At 44.8% G+C, this 18,743-nt stretch overlaps 1 long non-coding RNA gene across 1 annotated transcript in view; it reads left to right on the top strand.

Moving 5' to 3' along the window:
• The window catches only part of LOC137217992 (uncharacterized), a 236,717-nt gene that overhangs the window by 22,696 nt on the left and 195,278 nt on the right, over positions 1 to 18,743 (top strand). The window contains exon 3 of the long non-coding RNA XR_010940356.1: positions 7,825 to 7,906. This is a non-coding gene — a long non-coding RNA (uncharacterized lncRNA). The remainder of the gene's footprint in view (positions 1 to 7,824; positions 7,907 to 18,743) is intronic.

The following is an 18,743-nucleotide window of genomic DNA, read 5'->3' as shown; positions in this document are numbered from 1 at the left end:
ACATTTGCATTGCTTGCTTGCTTCGTTGCCCATAAAGTGCGTATGCGTTTTTTCCTGGATATAATCAGGAAAAAACGCATACGCCCTTTTGGGCCAACTGCATCATTGTCGAAATTCTGCCGCTTTTCATGTGCTTTAAAGACGAGTCCAATCTATCTCTTGAAATCTGTTTCTTGCAATTCTGTCTTGCATTCAGATCCTCTTCTTTGCCTTACCTCAACATATTTTTGGACGTTAGTTTTCATTTATAACTCTGCAGGTTTGTGAACTGCAGTGACCCTGAGCTCCATTTTTTAAGTTGCTCTTTTGTGAGCTGGCCTCAAACCCGCAGGATTGCTTCAGGCCCTATTTTGGCTCGGGCGAGGCGGGCTGAGCCTTTTTTCAATTCTTATTCTTAATGGGAAATTAGAGTGATATGTGCCCGTCCAAACCCCTACAACTATTCTCTCATTGGTTCCCCGTTCATCCTCCTCACAATTTGCAAAATGTGTGAAACAGAAGTTGAAATGTGCTGATTCTCCAAGTGGGGAGATTCTAAGTAACGTGGCTGGAATGGTGAACAGGAGCACCAGGAGAGGATAAATGAGCTGCATTTTAGACACATCTCCTGATCACATGGTGTACAGTCCTCTGGGTTTTCCATGCATGTTTTAGCTGTAGGACGATCCCTTGAACCTGCATATTTGGGACCCATTGAATGGGTACCAGGTAGTATTACTTTAAAGGGTGTGCATTTCCTCACCCAACCTCACATTTCTCTTAGCGCAAACAGTTTCCAGCCTTATGTCTCATCCTGCTGTGGGTCTAGATGTGTTCAATCCATGTTGCATCACCGGCCCTGAGGAAAAGTTGTAAGAGGTTTTCTCTGTCTCTCTGTCGTTTATTTTTTTCAATTTATTACTATATTGGTTACAGCTGATTTTCAAAGCTCTGTTTCTTGCTGCTGTACATCCACTTGATTCACGTACAGAGAGACATCAGTAAATTCTTTTTCAGATTCTTACCAGTCGTATATATTCTTTTCCGGTGACTTGAGTGTGCTGAGTGCAGTTCTTTTAGCTACCGTGTAGGCCTTGTTGATTATCAGTTTGGTATTTGGAATGGTATCTTTGCTAATTTCAACCTCCTGGGTGATGCCTCACCCCTCCCCACCTTTCCCGTTTAGCAGCCTTATGCGTGTTTTCTACATATTTGACTATGTTTTTGTTTTGTAATTTATTTCATGTGTAGCCATTTTGGATTCCACCTTTAAGTGATATCTTATGATATGTGTCTTTTTCTTTTTGAATTCTGTCACTTAGAAAGATCATACGTAACTCCTCCGGAGTTGTTACAACTGGCCATATTTCATTGATTTCCAGGCTGAATAATATTCCACTCTACCTAAGTACCACATCTCTACCCATTTTTTCCCTCCAGAGACATTTAAGTTATATCCTAGTTGAGGATCTTTTAAACAGAGAGGGGGTAAACTTTGGGGTGCCTGTGTCCTCTCGATTTTTGTTTTTCTCAAGATATACGCCCATGAGTGCAAGTGCCCTATGCTCTGTAGCTCATTTTTTAGATGCTTTAGTAAACACAATACACTTCTCCAGAATGGCCGTTGGCAATATACATTTCCACTATAAGTCTCACAGGGCTCCCTCTTCTCCTTGCCCTGTCCTGCATTTCTGTTGTTTACGCTTTATGAGGATGGCTCTTCTGACTGATGCGAAGTGATATCTTTTGTAGTATTGACTTCCAGTGCCCACCTGTTTGGTTGGCTAAAAAAGTGTATGCCCTTTTCTTGAATATATACAGAAAAAAACGCATACACCCTTTTTGGCCAACTGCAATGTTGGCAATGTTCAGCTCCTTTTCTTGTGCTTAATGGCGAGTCCTTTCTACCTCCTCAAATCCCTTTCCTGCCATTCTCCCTTGCTTACAAGTCCTTTTCTCTGACTTTCCTCAAGACATTTTTCAGTGATGGATATTTTCAACTCTGCAGTTTTGTGAATTTTACTGCCCCTGAGTTCCATTGTTCAACTTGTGTTTATGGGAACTGGCCACAAAGCAGCGGGATTTCCTCAAGCCCTATACTGTTTCCATGGGCAACCCTAGCCTTTGGTCAATTCGTCTTCCTGATTGGAAATTAGAGTGACATGTGCCTGTCTGAACACCTAGGACTTGTCTCTCATTGTTCCTCATCCTTCCGCTTCATCCTCTGGACAAATTCCAAACTGTACGCAACAGGATGTTGACAGTGCTGACATCTCCAAGTGGGGAGACTGTTAGTAAAGACGCTGGAGGGGTGAACCCGAGCACCAGGAGATGAGGAGATGAGATGCCTTTTCCAAACTCTTCCCGATCAGACGGTATACCATCCTCTGGGTGTGACAGACATGTTTTAGCAGTAGGAAGAGTCCCATTCATGTAAGGAGAACACCAGGGCTTTTTCAAAATCAGTGTCTCCCCGAAACCCAAACTGGGGAATTTTTTAAGCTACGGCTACACATATGTTCATTAAGGGCCTTGGGAAGTAGGCAGAGTCCAAACTTTAGATGATTGAAGTCTTCAGGGTCAGAAGCACTCACCACCAGCTTCCCTTAGGTTACACTTTAACTGTCATTGATAGATGATGTCAATAAAAATATCTATTCTTTTTCAGATTATTTCCCCTTATAGGTTATTGCAAAATGTTGAGTGTAGTTCCCTGTGCTATACAGTAGTTCCTTGTTGATGATCTATTTTATACATAGCAGTGTGTATGTGTTAATCCCAAACTGTTAATTTATCCCTCCTCCCACCTTTCCCCTTTGGTAATAATAAATTATAAGATTTTATACTTCTCAGAAATGGGGGAGCTGAAAGAGAGGTATCATTTTCAATGGAAAAGCATTTAAAACAAGATTGAAGCTTTAACCAAGATTATTAGATGTACATCCTTGGAAAGAAATCACTTCGTTTCTCTAATATTGACCTGACAAATAAGACAAACCTTTTCACTGAACTTGCTTATAATAAAGTGATGGAAATATCAAATGGAAGTGTTAGAAACATCTTATTTTACCCGAGCCTTATACACTGTTCTATGTTAACTACAGTTTGGCTCACACATCTGTTCATTGAGGTTACAATAGTCTCAATTTCTGTTACTGATCCTCCAGAGTGGACCCCAACAAGTGTCCCCCTGCCCAGTGTCATTGGGGCCAACAGATCGAGACTGAGTTTGGTTCACAAGCAAAGGAAACTTTATATTTTGATCAGAGAATGGAGAGGTGAGAGCATGCACTACCCCGTGGGCTGTGGGCTGGGCTGCTGTGTAGAGATCCTGTCAGAGTCAGTGGGAGGGAGGGGGCGGAGCTCTCGAGGGCCAGGTTGGCTGCAGCTCAGGCTCTATATCGCGGAGTCTGCACTGGGCCCCAGGAGCTGAGGTGTCGACCCAGCCATTCTGCACTAGGAAATCTGGTCTGAAGTGCCGGGTGTGGAACCTCTGCATGCGGGACCCTAGGAGCACGTGAAATTAGACAAAGCACAAAGGATAAAAAAGGTTAGACTTGACTTTATTGCCCAGATTCTATTTTTATCTCCCAGGGATTTTTAATGGGCTTTGCTGGGGACAAACCCCTCCTCTGCCTTTTGTCCCGTTCCTCATTCTTGGAGTGCTGAGGGTGCAGACACTTCTTCTGTAACTGCTGAGTGCTGAGTTGGGAGCCCTAATACCCGGGGGCGAGGGTCAGAGCTTCTCCCCAGCAGCCTCCAGGTGACGTTGATTGTCCCCAGGCCCCCTGCCTCCCTGCTCGTCCACCTGAGCACCAGCATTGGAAGTGTTATAGATTCTAATGACCTTTAAGGGTCCAGGAAAGAGATGTGCAGAGACGCTGTGGGGGCCGGTTTCACCCCGCCCCACATTTGTTCGGCCACCTTAGGCTGACCGTTTCTGCCAGCCTAGATGCTCTGACCAGTAGTCTGCGCTTTCTTCAATTAGGCCCCTGAATTAACGTACAAACAGCACCAGGTGTCAGAGCCCTGCCCGCTCAACTCCCAGACAGTCCAGGGTCAGTGGTGATCAAGGACCATGATGACCACTGAGTCAACAGCCTTTTGAAGTAAACAGGAGTCCAGCCGGTCTTATTGGCCACCATCATCACGGTGTCTGTAGGCTTTTCTATGGTGACAGTGTGATATACGGTTCCCCCGCCAAGATTATTAGCTCCCCTCTGGGTGCAGTAAGTCCTGCAAGCAGTAGTCTACTCTTTTGGGACACACTCTTATTGTTTTATGAGAGAAACTCCAGGTCAAGTGATGTTCACACGAGTCGTCATGGTGCCCTGTTGCCCCTGGTTATCTCTCTGGATGTTGGAGTTGGAGGGCCTCCTCACTCGAGGTCGGTGTGCCCACGGAGCGAACCCTGCAACTTCAGGGCATCGTTGGTGGTTAGGATCACCACGTGGGGTCCTTTTCCCTTAGGAAGGAGGTGGCCTTTTGGGCTGCTGATTTCCAGGTTTTTAGATACCGCCAGTATCTTGGCCAGATGCGGCAGTGGGCCAAGCCCCTTGGTGACCGTAGTTTATCCTACCTGGATGGCATTCTTGCATTGTTCCATTTCAAGTGGTCCCAGTTTTTGCACTAATTCTCCAATGGCGATTCACCTTTCACCGGGAATGTAAAGGTCAAAGGGTTTAGCTAAATTAGGGAGTTCCAGGGCAAGGGTCTGAATTGACTGCTCTTTCCATTCTTGAAAGGCCACTTCTGGATTCTATTCAAAAGGATCATCATCTTTTCCTTTCAGTGTTTCATATAGAGGCCCAGCTAGTAGACTGTAGTTAGGGATCCAGAAGCAGCAAACCCTGGCCTCCCCAGGAACCCCTAAGCTGTCTTCTAGTTTTAGAAAGGGGTAAGGCTGCAAATGGTTTCTTCCCTTTCCTGGGATGGGCTTCTCCGACCTTCTGTGAGAATGAAGCCCAGGCAGGTCACCGCAGTCTGTGATATTTGAGCTTTTTCTTGGACAACTTCTATCCTTTATTGGCTTGGTAGTTCAGAGGCCTCCTTAGTAGGGCTGGCGATCAGAATGTCATCTGCGTACTGAAGGAGGGTTTCCTTTTCCAGAGGTAGAACTTTTAGGTCTTTAGCTAAGCTTTCCCCAAAGATGGTGTGGGAATTTTTGCACCCTTGGGGCAAGACGGCCCGGAAGTATTGTTTTAGTTGTATGTTGAGTCCTGCCACTCACAAGCCAAAATTTCTTGTGACTCTGGGACTAATGGAATACAAAAGAAGGCATCATTGAAGACTAATACAGAATACCATGTCCTGGTGGTTGGTAGAATGACCAGCAGGGTGTAGGAATTAGGAGCAACTGGAGGTATATCCTCGGTGGCTTCACTGACTGTCCTGACATCCTTTACCAGGTCCCCAGCAGCCCATGGGGCTCTCGTGGTCAGACCAATCCCAGAATATGGAGCTCACCTGGGCAGGTACCCCACCCCCACCCCAGCCCACGGGGCTCTCGTGGTCAGGCCCTTCCCAGGATACAGAGCTACCCTTGCAGGTACCATGGCAGGGCTGGGCACACAGGAACCGTGCACATAGCCCTCATTGCAGAGCACCCCCAGCTCACCTGTCGCTCAGAGCTGGCACAGAGCACCTCAGAGCAGGACTTGAACTAACAAACAGCAGCTGCGACAGGTCTGTGACCCTGGGCATCACTCTGTGCGGCCTCCCTCCACCTGGTCTTCCAGAGACTTCCACTGCACCCGGGGCACCAGGCCTCTGTCTCCAACCACCACCCACCCCTCCTCTCCCTGACTCCTGGGTTCCTCTCATAAGGAGAGGGTTTTCTTGAAGTTGTCTCCCACTCATGGGCCAGATAAAATGATTAGAAAACAAGCCAAAGCTGCAGCCCCTTGTCTATCCTGACTCTCAGGAGCCCACACCTGTTCCTTGGACCTGGCCGGTTCAGCAAGTTCCATTTTCTGCAACTGTGAGCCCCTGAGGGGTGATGATTGGCTGACCTGGGCAGCCTTACCGTGCGGGCCAGCCCTCCCCAGGTGTGCCTGGGTTGAGATCAATATAAATACCACTCCAGGCAGCAAGAGCCCCTGCAGCCGTGCCTGACGCCATTTTCTCTGCCCTGTCAGCAGTCTCGGGGCTGGGCTGGTGGGAGGGAGTGAGAGGCCACGGCTTTGTGGGTGGCCCAGTGTGAGTGGGGCTCTGCTGGACTTTCTGCAGCAGTTGCCAGGCTGCCACCTGCTAAAGAAGAGGATGTGTCACCCATACCTGCTGCTGGAATTTCTCCCTGGGCAGAGGTGAGGAAGGAAAAAAGCAGTGGGGGCAGGGACAGGACGGGTATCTCAGTCAGGGAAATGGAAATCTTCCAGAAGAGCACCCAGGGCCAGGACCATCCTGGCTGGCCTGCAGGCACCAAGTCGGCCGGCATGCTGTCACTCGTGTGGCTCTATGGCCCTTCCTCTAGGCTTTCAAGTCCTTGTATATATTCAGGTGTTTTACCTGGGACGGGTGGGAATAGTTCAGCAGCAACTGGCCTGGGGCTCAGCTCACGTTTACTCACAGATGCCTCGGCACGGTGCCCCAGCTTTGCAATGAGGACGCTTGTTGCGTGGGGGCTGCTGGCTGAATGGGAGACGATTCCCCACCACTGGCCAACTTCAGAATTGTTTACAACTGGAGCAAGTGCCCTGATACGGTTTTCCTCTGTGGAACTGGTGGGTTCTGTGTTTTTTTTCTCTTTTTCGTTTTTGGTTCAAGGTAGATTTTATTCCTCTTTTTTGTATTTACAGATATAAGCATGGAAATAATTTATTCATATAAATACATGTATGTGAAGGGAATAATTGTTTTTTCTGTTTTATTTTTTAAATTTTATTTCTTTTTAATTTTGAATTTTATTTTATATTTTTATACAGCAGGTTCTTATTGGTTATCTATTTTATACATATAAATGTATACATGCCAATCCCAGTCTCTCAACTCCTCCCACCACCACCCCCCCAACAGCTTTCCCCCCTTGTTGTCCATACATTTGTTGTCTACATCTGTTGCTCTATTTATGCCTTGCAAAATGGTTAATCTGTACAGTTTTTCTAGGTTCCACATATATGCATGAATATACAAGATTTGTTTTTCTCTTTCTGACTTACTTCACTCTGTATGACAGTCTCTAGATCCATCGACGTCTCTACAAATGACCCAATTTCATTCCTTTTCATGGCTTAGTAATATTCCATTTTATATATGTACCACAGCTTTATGCATTCGTCTGTCTGTGGGCATTTAGGTTGCTTCCATTACCTCGATATTGTAAATAGTGATGCAATGAACATTGCGGTGAATGTCTCGTTTTGATTTATGGTTTTGTCTGGGTATATGTCCAGTACTGGGATTGCTGTATCATATGGTAATTCTATTGTTAGTTTCTTAAGAAACTCCATATTGTTCTCCGTAGTGACTGTATCAATTTATATTCCCAACAATAGTGGAAGAGGGTTCCTTTTCTCCACACCCTTTCCAGCATTTTTGTTTGTAGATTTTCTCATGATGCCCATTCTATCAGGTGTGAGGTGATACCTCATTGTTGAGTCCATTTTGTTGAGCAAGGGGTAGGTCTTGTCTATTACATATTTGGCTTATTGAATGGTATCTGTGCTAATTTCAAACTCTGGTTTTATGCAGCACCCCAACTCACTTTCCCCCTTAAGGAAGCATAAGTTGGTTTTCTAAACTTGAGACCCTGTTCTGTTTTGTAATTCAGTTCATGTGTAGCCAAGTTCACATTCCGTGTATTAGTGATATCTTATGATGTTTCTTTTTCTGTGTGACATATTTCAGTTAGAATCATCATACCTGAATCCACTCATTATGCTGCTATGGGCCTGATGACATAGATTTCATGGCTGAGTGATTTTGCATTGTACATAAGTACCACAACTTCTTTATCCATTTTTCACTTTCTGCGATATTGAACTTGTACCGTAAACGAGGTTCTTGTAAACAGAGCTGTCCCAAACTCTGGGGTGGCTGTGTCTTTTTGATTTTAATTTCCCAAAGCTATAGGACCATAAGTGGAAGTGCCCTAGGCTCTGTTGCTTTGTTTTTTAGATGTTTCAGGAAACACCATACACTTCTCCCGAGTGGCTGTTGGCAATTTACATCCCGCCCATCAGCATAACAAGGCTCCAAGTTCTCCATGGCCTGTCCTGCCTTTCTGGATTTTACACTTTTCTCAGATGGCCCTTTTGACCGGGGGGAAGTGAGAGTTCATTGTAGTGCAGATTTCCTTTGCAAGCTTGCTTGGTTGGCCAAAAAGGGCGTATGTGTTTTTTCCTGAATATATTCAGGAAAAAACGCATACGCCCTTTTTGGCCAAGTGCATCATTGTGGACGTTCTGCCTCTTTTCCTATGCTTTCAATGCAATTCCAGTCTACCTCCTGAAATCGGTTTCCTGCAATTCTGCCCCGCTTTCAAGTCCTCTTGGCAGCCTTACTTCAGTATATTTTTGGACGATAGCTGTCATTGATAACTCTGCAGGTTTGTGAATTACAGTGCCCCTGAGCTCCTTTCTTCAACTCGCTTTCTTGTGACCTGGCCGCAACACCGCAGGATGGCTTCAGGCCCTAATCTGGTTCCGGCACAGCACGCTGAGCCTTTGGTTAATTCCTCTTCCTGGTGGGAAATGAGAGTAAAATTTTCCCGTCCAGACACCTCCAGCTAGTCTCTCATTGGTTCTCGCTATTCCTGTTCATCTTCCGCAGAAATTGCAAACTGGGCCAAACAGGAGGTTAAAGGGACTGACTCTCCAAGTCGGGAGAGTGTTAGTAAAGCGTCTGGAATGTTGCACCCGAGTACCAGGGTACGAAAACTGAGACATATTTGAACACGTCTCCCGATCACATGGTTGATCATACTCTAGGTTCCACATGCATGTTTTAGCTGAAGGAAGAATCCCTGAAACCTGGGTAGTTGAAACCCGTGGAATGGGTACCATGAAATATGACTTCAAAGGGTCTTTGTTTGCTCACCGAACCTCTCCAATCCTATCACTGCTGCATTTATGCCCCTGGACACCCACTTGATTCTCTTTTGGAGATATAGCAATCCATAAGTTTTAAGATACTTACTAGTCAGGTACATTCTTATGCGTTTAATATGCGGTGTTGAGTCCATTTCGTTGAGCAAGGAGTAGCTCTTGTCTATTCCATATTTGGCTTAAGGAACTTTATCTGTGCTCATTTCAATCTCTGGTTTTATGCAGCACCCCAACTCACCTTTACCCTTAAGCAAGCATAAGTTGGTTTTCTAAATTTGAGACCCTGTTCTGTTCTGTAATTCAGTTCCTGTGGAGCCAAGTTTACATTCCGTGTATTACTGATATCTTATGATGTTTCTTTTTCTGTGTGACTTATTTCAGTTAGAATCATCATACCTGAATCCACTCATTGTGCTGCTAAGGGCCTGATGACATAGATTTCATTGCTGAGTGATATTGCTTTGTAAGTAAATACCACAACTTCTTTATCCATTTTTCACGTTCTGCGATGTTGAACTTGTACTGTAAATGAGGTTCTTGTAAACAGAGGCGTTCCAAACTTTGGGGTGGCTGTGTCTTTTTGATTTTAATTTCCCTAAGCTATAGGACCATAAGTGGAAGTGCCCTAGGCTCTGTTGCTTTGTTTTTTAGATGTTTCAGGAAACACCATACACTTCTCCCGAGTGTCTGTTGGCAATTTACATCCCGCCCATCAGCATAACAAGGCTCCCAGTTCTCCATGGCCTGTCCTGCCTTTCTGGATTTTACACTTTTTTCAGATGGCCCTTTTGACCGGGGGGAAGTGAGACTTCATTGTAGTGCAGATTTCCTTTGCAAGCTTGCTTGGTTGGCCAAAAAGGGCGTATGCGTTTTTTCCTGAATATATTCAGGAAAAAACGCATACGCCCTTTTTGGCCAAGTGCATCATTGTGGACGTTCTGCCTCTTTTCCTATGCTTTCAATGCAATTCCAGTCTACCTCCTGAAATCGGTTTCCTGCAATTCTGCCCCGCTTTCAAGTCCTCTTGGCAGCCTTACTTCAGTATATTTTTGGACGATAGCTGTCATTTATAACTCTGCAGGTTTGTGAATTACACTGCCCCTGAGCTCCTTTCTTCAACTCGCTTTCTTTTGAGCTGGCCGCAACACCGCAGGATGGCTTCAGGCCCTAATCTGGTTCCGGCACGGCATGCTGAGCCTTTGGTTAATTCCTCTTCCTGGTGGGAAATGAGAGTTAAATTTGCCCGTCCAGACACCTCCAGCTAGTCTCTCATTGGTTCTCCCTATTTCTGTTCATCTTCCGCAGAAATTGCAAACTGCGACAAACAGGAGGTTAAAGGCGCTGACTCTCCAAGTGGGGAGAGTGTTAGTAAAGCGTCTGGAATGTTGCACCCGAGTACCAGGGGAGGAAAACTGAGACATATTTGAACATGTCTCCCGTTCACACGGTGGATCATACTCTGGGTTCCACATGCATGTTTTAGCTGAAGGAAGAATACCTTAAACCTGGAGAGTTGAGACCCGTGGAATGGGTACCATGCAATATGACTTCAAAGGGTCTTCATTTGCTCACCGAACCTCTCCAATCCTATCACTGCTGCGTTTATGCCCCTGTACACATGCTTGATTCTCTTTCGGAGACATAGCAATCCATAGGTTTTAAGATACTTACTAGTCAGGTACATTCTTAGGCGCTTAATATGGGGTGTTGAGTCCATTTCGTTGAGCAAGGAGTAGCTCTTGTCTATTCCATATTTGGCTTAAGGAACTTTATCTGTGCTCATTTCAATCTCTGGTTTTATGCAGCACCCCAACTCACCTTTACCCTTAAGCAAGCATAAGTTGGTTTTCTAAATTTGAGACCCTGTTCTGTTCTGTAATTCAGTTCCTGTGTAGCCAAGTTTACATTCCGTGTATTACTGATATCTTATGATGTTTCTTTTTCTGTGTGACTTATTTCAGTTAGAATCATCATACCTGAATCCACTCATTGTGCTGCTAAGGGCCTGATGACATAGATTTCATTGCTGAGTGATATTGCTTTGTAAGTAAATACCACAACTACTTTATCCATTTTTCACTTTCTGCGATGTTGAACTTGTATTGTAAACGAGGTTCTTGTAAACAGAGGCGTCCCAAACTTTGGGGTGGCTGTGTCTTTTTGATTTTAATTTCCCTAAGCTATAGGACCATAAGTGGAAGTGCCCTAGGCTCTGTTGCTTTGTTTTTTAGATGTTTCAGGAAACACCATACACTTCTCCCGAGTGTCTGTTGGCAATTTACATCCCGCCCATCAGCATAACAAGGCTCCCAGTTCTCCATGGCCTGTCCTGCCTTTCTGGATTTTACACTTTTTTCAGATGGCCCTTTTGACCGGGGGGAAGTGAGACTTCATTGTAGTGCAGATTTCCTTTGCAAGTTTGCTTGGTTGGCCAAAAAGGGCGTATGCGTTTTTTCCTGAATATATTCAGGAAAAAACGCATACGCCCTTTTTGGCCAAGTGCATCATTGTGGACGTTCTGCCTCTTTTCCTATGCTTTCAATGCAATTCCAGTCTACCTCCTGAAATCGGTTTCCTGCAATTCTGCCCCGCTTTCAAGTCCTCTTGGCAGCCTTACTTCAGTATATTTTTGGACGATAGCTGTCATTTATAACTCTGCAGGTTTGTGAATTACAGTGCCCCTGAGCTCCTTTCTTCAACTCGCTTTCTTTTGAGCTGGCCGCAACACCGCAGGATGGCTTCAGGCCCTAATCTGGTTCCGGCACGGCACGCTGAGCCTTTGGTTAATTCCTCTTCCTGGTGAGAAATGAGAGTTAAATTTGCCCGTCCAGACACCTCCAGCTAGTCTCTCATTGGTTCTCGCTATTCCTGTTCATCTTCCGCAGAAATTGCAAACTGGGCCAAACAGGAGGTTAAAGGGACTGACTCTCCAAGTCGGGAGGGTGTTAGTAAAGCGTCTGGAATGTTGCACCCGAGTACCAGGGTACGAAAACTGAGACATATTTGAACACGTCTCCCGATCACATGGTTGATCATACTCTAGGTTCCACATGCATGTTTTAGCTGAAGGAAGAATACCTTAAACCTGGGTAGTTGAAACCCGTGGAATGGGTACCATGCGATATGACTTCAAAGGGTCTTCATTTGCTCACCGAACCTCTCCAATCCTATCACTGCTGCATTTATGCCCCTGTACACATGCTTGATTCTCTTTCGGAGACATAGCAATCCATAGGTTTTAAGATACTTACTAGTCAGGTACATTCTTAGGCATTTAATATGCGGTGTTGAGTCCATTTCGTTGAGCAAGGAGTAGCTCTTGTCTATTCCATATTTGGCTTAAGGAACTTTATCTGTGTTCATTTCAATCTCTGGTTTTATGCAGCACCCCAACTCACCTTTCCCCTTAAGCAAGCATAAGTTGGTTTTCTAAATTTGAGACCCTGTTCTGTTCTGTAATTCAGTTCCTGTGTAGCCAAGTTTACATTCCGTGTATTACTGATATCTTATGATGTTTCTTTTTCTGTGTGACTTATTTCAGTTAGAATCATCATACCTGAATCCACTCATTGTGCTGCTAAGGGCCTGATGACATAGATTTCATTGCTGAGTGATATTGCTTTGTAAGTAAATACCACAACTTCTTTATCCATTTTTCACTTTCTGCGATGTTGAACTTGTACTGTAAACGAGGTTCTTGTAAACAGAGGCGTCCCAAACTTTGGGGTGGCTGTGTCTTTTTGATTTTAATTTCCCTAAGCTATAGGACCATAAGTGGAAGTGCCCTAGGCTCTGTTGCTTTGTTTTTTAGATGTTTCAGGAAACACCATACACTTCTCCCGAGTGTCTGTTGGCAATTTACATCCCGCCCATCAGCATAACAAGGCTCCCAGTTCTCCATGGCCTGTCCTGTCTTTCTGGATTTTACACTTTTTTCAGATGGCCCTTTTGACCGGGGGGAAGTGAGACTTCATTGTAGTGCAGATTTCCTTTGCAAGCTTGCTTGGTTGGCCAAAAAGGGCGTATGCGTTTTTTCCTGAATATATTCAGGAAAAAACGCATACGCCCTTTTTGGCCAAGTGCATCATTGTGGACGTTCTGCCTCTTTTCCTATGCTTTCAATGCAATTCCAGTCTACCTCCTGAAATCGGTTTCCTGCAATTCTGCCCCGCTTTCAAGTCCTCTTGGCAGCCTTACTTCATTATATTTTTGGACGATAGCTGTCATTTATAACTCTGCAGGTTTGTGAATTACAGTGCCCCTGAGCTCCTTTCTTCAACTCGCTTTCTTTTGAGCTGGCCGCAACACCGCAGGATGGCTTCAGGCCCTAATCTGGTTCCGGCACGGCACGCTGAGCCTTTGGTTAATTCCTCTTCCTGGTGGGAAATGAGAGTTAAATTTGCCCGTCCAGACACCTCCAGCTAGTCTCTCATTGGTTCTCGCTATTCCTGTTCATCTTCCGCAGAAATTGCAAACTGGGCCAAACAGGAGGTTAAAGGGACTGACTCTCCAAGTCGGGAGGGTGTTAGTAAAGCGTCTGGAATGTTGCACCCGAATACCAGGGTACGAAAACTGAGACATATTTGAACACGTCTCCCGATCACATGGTTGATCATACTCTAGGTTCCACATGCATGTTTTAGCTGAAGGAAGAATACCTTAAACCTGGGTAGTTGAAACCCGTGGAATGGGTACCATGCAATATGACTTCAGAGGGTCTTCATTTGCTCACCGAACCTCTCCAATCCTATCACTGCTGCGTTTATGCCCCTGTACACATGCTTGATTCTCTTTCGGAGACATAGCAATCCATAGGTTTTAAGATACTTACTAGTCAGGTACATTCTTAGGCGTTTAATATGCGGTGTTGAGCCCATTTCGTTGAGCAAGGAGTAGCTCTTGTCTATTCCATATTTGGCTTAAGGAACTTTATCTGTGCTCATTTCAATCTCTGGTTTTATGCAGCACCCCAACTCACCTTTACCCTTAAGCAAGCATAAGTTGGTTTTCTAAATTTGAGACCCTGTTCTGTTCTGTAATTCAGTTCCTGTGTAGCCAAGTTTACATTCCGTGTATTACTGATATCTTATGATGTTTCTTTTTCTGTGTGACTTATTTCAGTTAGAATCATCATACCTGAATCCACTCATTGTGCTGCTAAGGGCCTGATGACATAGATTTCATTGCTGAGTGATATTGCTTTGTAAGTAAATACCACAACTTCTTTATCCATTTTTCACTTTCTGCGATGTTGAACTTGTACTGTAAACGAGGTTCTTGTAAACAGAGGCGTCCCAAACTTTGGGGTGGCTGTGTCTTTTTGATTTTAATTTCCCTAAGCTATAGGACCATAAGTGGAAGTGCCCTAGGCTCTGTTGCTTTGTTTTTTAGATGTTTCAGGAAACACCATACACTTCTCCCGAGTGTCTGTTGGCAATTTACATCCCGCCCATCAGCATAACAAGGCTCCCAGTTCTCCATGGCCTGTCCTGCCTTTCTGGATTTTACACTTTTTTCAGATGGCCCTTTTGACCGGGGGGAAGTGAGACTTCATTGTAGTGCAGATTTCCTTTGCAAGCTTGCTTGGTTGGCCAAAAAGGGCGTATGCGTTTTTTCCTGAATATATTCAGGAAAAAACGCATACGCCCTTTTTGGCCAAGTGCATCATTGTGGACGTTCTGCCTCTTTTCCTATGCTTTCAATGCAATTCCAGTCTACCTCCTGAAATCGGTTTCCTGCAATTCTGCCCCGCTTTCAAGTCCTCTTGGCAGCCTTACTTCAGTATATTTTTGGACGATAGCTGTCATTTATAACTCTGCAGGTTTGTGAATTACAGTGCCCCTGAGCTCCTTTCTTCAACTCGCTTTCTTTTGAGCTGGCCGCAACACCGCAGGATGGCTTCAGGCCCTAATCTGGTTCCGGCACGGCACGCTGAGCCTTTGGTTAATTCCTCTTCCTGGTGGGAAATGAGAGTTAAATTTGCCCGTCCAGACACCTCCAGCTAGTCTCTCATTGGTTCTCGCTATTCCTGTTCATCTTCCGCAGAAATTGCAAACTGGGCCAAACAGGAGGTTAAAGGGACTGACTCTCCAAGTCGGGAGGGTGTTAGTAAAGCGTCTGGAATGTTGCACCCGAGTACCAGGGTACGAAAACTGAGACATATTTGAACACGTCTCCCGATCACATGGTTGATCATACTCTAGGTTCCACATGCATGTTTTAGCTGAAGGAAGAATACCTTAAACCTGGGTAGTTGAAACCCGTGGAATGGGTACCATGCGATATGACTTCAAAGGGTCTTCATTTGCTCACCGAACCTCTCCAATCCTATCACTGCTGCGTTTATGCCCCTGTACACATGCTTGATTCTCTTTCGGAGACATAGCAATCCATAGGTTTTAAGATACTTACTAGTCAGGTACATTCTTAGGCGCTTAATATGGGGTGTTGAGTCCATTTCGTTGAGCAAGGAGTAGCTCTTGTCTATTCCATATTTGGCTTAAGGAACTTTATCTGTGCTCATTTCAATCTCTGGTTTTATGCAGCACCCCAACTCACCTTTACCCTTAAGCAAGCATAAGTTGGTTTTCTAAATTTGAGACCCTGTTCTGTTCTGTAATTCAGTTCCTGTGTAGCCAAGTTTACATTCCGTGTATTACTGATATCTTATGATGTTTCTTTTTCTGTGTGACTTATTTCAGTTAGAATCATCATACCTGAATCCACTCATTGTGCTGCTAAGGGCCTGATGACATAGATTTCATTGCTGAGTGATATTGCTTTGTAAGTAAATACCACAACTACTTTATCCATTTTTCACTTTCTGCGATGTTGAACTTGTATTGTAAACGAGGTTCTTGTAAACAGAGGCGTCCCAAACTTTGGGGTGGCTGTGTCTTTTTGATTTTAATTTCCCTAAGCTATAGGACCATAAGTGGAAGTGCCCTAGGCTCTGTTGCTTTGTTTTTTAGATGTTTCAGGAAACACCATACACTTCTCCCGAGTGTCTGTTGGCAATTTACATCCCGCCCATCAGCATAACAAGGCTCCCAGTTCTCCATGGCCTGTCCTGCCTTTCTGGATTTTACACTTTTTTCAGATGGCCCTTTTGACCGGGGGGAAGTGAGACTTCATTGTAGTGCAGATTTCCTTTGCAAGTTTGCTTGGTTGGCCAAAAAGTGCGTATGCGTTTTTTCCTGAATATATTCAGGAAAAAACGCATACGCCCTTTTTGGCCAAGTGCATCATTGTGGACGTTCTGCCTCTTTTCCTATGCTTTCAATGCAATTCCAGTCTACCTCCTGAAATCGGTTTCCTGCAATTCTGCCCCGCTTTCAAGTCCTCTTGGCAGCCTTACTTCAGTATATTTTTGGACGATAGCTGTCATTTATAACTCTGCAGGTTTGTGAATTACAGTGCCCCTGAGCTCCTTTCTTCAACTCGCTTTCTTTTGAGCTGGCCGCAACACCGCAGGATGGCTTCAGGCCCTAATCTGGTTCCGGCACGGCACGCTGAGCCTTTGGTTAATTCCTCTTCCTGGTGGGAAATGAGAGTTAAATTTGCCCGTCCAGACACCTCCAGCTAGTCTCTCATTGGTTCTCGCTATTCCTGTTCATCTTCCGCAGAAATTGCAAACTGGGCCAAACAGGAGGTTAAAGGGACTGACTCTCCAAGTCGGGAGGGTGTTAGTAAAGCGTCTGGAATGTTGCACCCGAGTACCAGGGTACGAAAACTGAGACATATTTGAACACGTCTCCCGATCACATGGTTGATCATACTCTAGGTTCCACATGCATGTTTTAGCTGAAGGAAGAATACCTTAAACCTGGGTAGTTGAAACCCGTGGAATGGGTACCATGCGATATGACTTCAAAGGGTCTTCATTTGCTCACCGAACCTCTCCAATCCTATCACTGCTGCGTTTATGCCCCTGTACACATGCTTGATTCTCTTTCGGAGACATAGCAATCCATAGGTTTTTAGATACTTACTAGTCAGGTACATTCTTAGGCATTTAATATGCGGTGTTGAGTCCATTTCGTTGAGCAAGGAGTAGCTCTTGTCTATTCCATATTTGGCTTAAGGAACTTTATCTGTGTTCATTTCAATCTCTGGTTTTATGCAGCACCCCAACTCACCTTTCCCCTTAAGCAAGCATAAGTTGGTTTTCTAAATTTGAGACCCTGTTCTGTTCTGTAATTCAGTTCCTGTGTAGCCAAGTTTACATTCCGTGTATTACTGATATCTTATGATGTTTCTTTTTCTGTGTGACTTATTTCAGTTAGAATCATCATACCTGAATCCACTCATTGTGCTGCTAAGGGCCTGATGACATAGATTTCATTGCTGAGTGATATTGCTTTGTAAGTAAATACCACAACTTCTTTATCCATTTTTCACTTTCTGCGATGTTGAACTTGTACTGTAAACGAGGTTCTTGTAAACAGAGGCGTCCCAAACTTTGGGGTGGCTGTGTCTTTTTGATTTTAATTTCCCTAAGCTATAGGACCATAAGTGGAAGTGCCCTAGGCTCTGTTGCTTTGTTTTTTAGATGTTTCAGGAAACACCATACACTTCTCCCGAGTGTCTGTTGGCAATTTACATCCCGCCCATCAGCATAACAAGGCTCCCAGTTCTCCATGGCCTGTCCTGTCTTTCTGGATTTTACACTTTTTTCAGATGGCCCTTTTGACCGGGGGGAAGTGAGACTTCATTGTAGTGCAGATTTCCTTTGCAAGCTTGCTTGGTTGGCCAAAAAGGGCGTATGCGTTTTTTCCTGAATATATTCAGGAAAAAACGCATACGCCCTTTTTGGCCAAGTGCATCATTGTGGACGTTCTGCCTCTTTTCCTATGCTTTCAATGCAATTCCAGTCTACCTCCTGAAATCGGTTTCCTGCAATTCTGCCCCGCTTTCAAGTCCTCTTGGCAGCCTTACTTCAGTATATTTTTGGACGATAGCTGTCATTTATAACTCTGCAGGTTTGTGAATTACAGTGCCCCTGAGCTCCTTTCTTCAACTCGCTTTCTTTTGAGCTGGCCGCAACACCGCAGGATGGCTTCAGGCCCTAATCTGGTTCCGGCACGGCACGCTGAGCCTTTGGTTAATTCCTCTTCCTGGTGGGAAATGAGAGTTAAATTTGCCCGTCCAGACACCTCCAGCTAGTCTCTCATTGGTTCTCGCTATTCCTGTTCATCTTCCGCAGAAATTGCAAACTGGGCAAAACAGGAGGTTAAAGGGACTGACTCTCCAAGTCGGGAGGGTGTTAGTAAAGCGTCTGGAATGTTGCACCCGAGTACCAGGGTACGAAAACTGAGACATATTTGAACACGTCTCCCGATCACATGGTTGATCATACTCTAGGTTCCACATGCATGTTTTAGCTGAAGGAAGAATACCTTAAACCTGGGTATTTGAAACCCGTGGAATGGGTACCATGCGATATGACTTCAAAGGGTCTTCATTTGCTCACCGAACCTCTCCAATCCTATCACTGCTGCGTTTATGCCCCTGTACACATGCTTGATTCTCTTTCGGAGACATAGCAATCCATAGGTTTTAAGATACTTACTAGTCAGGTACATTCTTAGGCATTTAATATGCGGTGTTGAGTCCATTTCGTTGAGCAAGGAGTAGCTCTTGTCTATTCCATATTTGGCTTAAGGAACTTTATCTGTGTTCATTTCAATCTCTGGTTTTATGCAGCACCCCAACTCACCT

The sequence above is a fragment of the Pseudorca crassidens genome, unplaced genomic scaffold, assembly GCF_039906515.1.
Source record: "Pseudorca crassidens isolate mPseCra1 unplaced genomic scaffold, mPseCra1.hap1 Scaffold_125, whole genome shotgun sequence".
NCBI lineage: Eukaryota > Metazoa > Chordata > Mammalia > Artiodactyla > Delphinidae > Pseudorca > Pseudorca crassidens.
The sequence above is the reverse complement of the archived record's forward strand: the minus strand, read 5'-3'. Positions and strand labels throughout refer to the sequence as shown.